The following is a 2,500-nucleotide window of genomic DNA, read 5'->3' as shown; positions in this document are numbered from 1 at the left end:
TGGCCCGTTTTTGGGCCGTTTTGGCCAGTTTTTGGCCTGTTCTTGCATTGCGCGGTGACCGTCGAGAGCGGAGCAAAACGTCAGCCATCTCAGCACCCTGGAACCCCCCGGGTGGCACAGGGCTGGATGGGGCTTTCGTATAGCAGGGACGGTGCTGCCTCTCGCTTCGCTCGCTGTCCGCCGCTCGCCGCTCGCTCGTGCAGCCAAAAATGGCCAGTTTTGGCCCGTTTTTGGGCCGTTTTGGCCAGTTTTTGGCCTGTTCTTGCATTGCGCGGTGACCGTCGAGAGCGGAGCAAAACGTCAGCCATCTCAGCACCCTGGAACCCCCCGGGTGGCACAGGGCTGGATGGGGCTTTCGTATAGCAGGGACGGTGCTGCCTCTCGCTTCGCTCGCTGTCCGCCGCTCGCCGCTCGCTCGTGCAGCCAAAAATGGCCAGTTTTGGCCCGTTTTTGGGCCGTTTTGGCCAGTTTTTGGCCTGTTCTTGCATTGCGCGGTGACCGTCGAGAGCGGAGCAAAACGTCAGCCATCTCAGCACCCTGGAACCCCCCGGGTGGCACAGGGCTGGATGGGGCTTTCGTATAGCAGGGACGGTGCTGCCTCTCGCTTCGCTCGCTGTCCGCCGCTCGCCGCTCGCTCGTGCAGCCAAAAATGGCCAGTTTTGGCCCGTTTTTGGGCCGTTTTGGCCAGTTTTTGGCCTGTTCTTGCATTGCGCGGTGACCGTCGAGAGCGGAGCAAAACGTCAGCCATCTCAGCACCCTGGAACCCCCCGGGTGGCACAGGGCTGGATGGGGCTTTCGTATAGCAGGGACGGTGCTGCCTCTCGCTTCGCTCGCTGTCCGCCGCTCGCCGCTCGCTCGTGCAGCCAAAAATGGCCAGTTTTGGCCCGTTTTTGGGCCGTTTTGGCCAGTTTTTGGCCTGTTCTTGCATTGCGCGGTGACCGTCGAGAGCGGAGCAAAACGTCAGCCATCTCAGCACCCTGGAACCCCCCGGGTGGCACAGGGCTGGATGGGGCTTTCGTATAGCAGGGACGGTGCTGCCTCTCGCTTCGCTCGCTGTCCGCCGCTCGCCGCTCGCTCGTGCAGCCAAAAATGGCCAGTTTTGGCCCGTTTTTGGGCCGTTTTGGCCAGTTTTTGGCCTGTTCTTGCATTGCGCGGTGACCGTCGAGAGCGGAGCAAAACGTCAGCCATCTCAGCACCCTGGAACCCCCCGGGTGGCACAGGGCTGGATGGGGCTTTCGTATAGCAGGGACGGTGCTGCCTCTCGCTTCGCTCGCTGTCCGCCGCTCGCCGCTCGCTCGTGCAGCCAAAAATGGCCAGTTTTGGCCCGTTTTTGGGCCGTTTTGGCCAGTTTTTGGCCTGTTCTTGCATTGCGCGGTGACCGTCGAGAGCGGAGCAAAACGTCAGCCATCTCAGCACCCTGGAACCCCCCGGGTGGCACAGGGCTGGATGGGGCTTTCGTATAGCAGGGACGGTGCTGCCTCTCGCTTCGCTCGCTGTCCGCCGCTCGCCGCTCGCTCGCGCAGCCAAAAATGGCCAGTTTTGGCCCGTTTTTGGGCCGTTTTGGCCAGTTTTTGGCCTGTTCTTGCATTGCGCGGTGACCGTCGAGAGCGGAGCAAAACGTCAGCCATCTCAGCACCCTGGAACCCCCCGGGTGGCACAGGGCTGGATGGGGCTTTCGTATAGCAGGGACGGTGCTGCCTCTCGCTTCGCTCGCTGTCCGCCGCTCGCCGCTCGCTCGTGCAGCCAAAAATGGCCAGTTTTGGCCCGTTTTTGGGCCGTTTTGGCCAGTTTTTGGCCTGTTCTTGCATTGCGCGGTGACCGTCGAGAGCGGAGCAAAACGTCAGCCATCTCAGCACCCTGGAACCCCCCCCGGGTGGCACAGGGCTGGATGGGGCTTTCGTATAGCAGGGACGGTGCTGCCTCTCGCTTCGCTCGCTGTCCGCCGCTCGCCGCTCGCTCGTGCAGCCAAAAATGGCCAGTTTTGGCCCGTTTTTGGGCCGTTTTGGCCAGTTTTTGGCCTGTTCTTGCATTGCGCGGTGACCGTCGAGAGCGGAGCAAAACGTCAGCCATCTCAGCACCCTGGAACCCCCCGGGTGGCACAGGGCTGGATGGGGCTTTCGTATAGCAGGGACGGTGCTGCCTCTCGCTTCGCTCGCTGTCCGCCGCTCGCCGCTCGCTCGTGCAGCCAAAAATGGCCAGTTTTGGCCCGTTTTTGGGCCGTTTTGGCCAGTTTTTGGCCTGTTCTTGCATTGCGCGGTGACCGTCGAGAGCGGAGCAAAACGTCAGCCATCTCAGCACCCTGGAACCCCCCGGGTGGCACAGGGCTGGATGGGGCTTTCGTATAGCAGGGACGGTGCTGCCTCTCGCTTCGCTCGCTGTCCGCCGCTCGCCGCTCGCTCGCGCAGCCAAAAATGGCCAGTTTTGGCCCGTTTTTGGGCCGTTTTGGCCAGTTTTTGGCCTGTTCTTGCATTGCGCGGTGACCGTCGAGAGCGGAGCAAAA

Source organism: Musa acuminata, unplaced genomic scaffold, assembly GCF_036884655.1.
Source record: "Musa acuminata AAA Group cultivar baxijiao unplaced genomic scaffold, Cavendish_Baxijiao_AAA HiC_scaffold_59, whole genome shotgun sequence".
In the NCBI taxonomy this organism is placed as follows: domain Eukaryota; kingdom Viridiplantae; phylum Streptophyta; class Magnoliopsida; order Zingiberales; family Musaceae; genus Musa; species Musa acuminata.
This window is presented reverse-complemented; position numbering follows the sequence as displayed.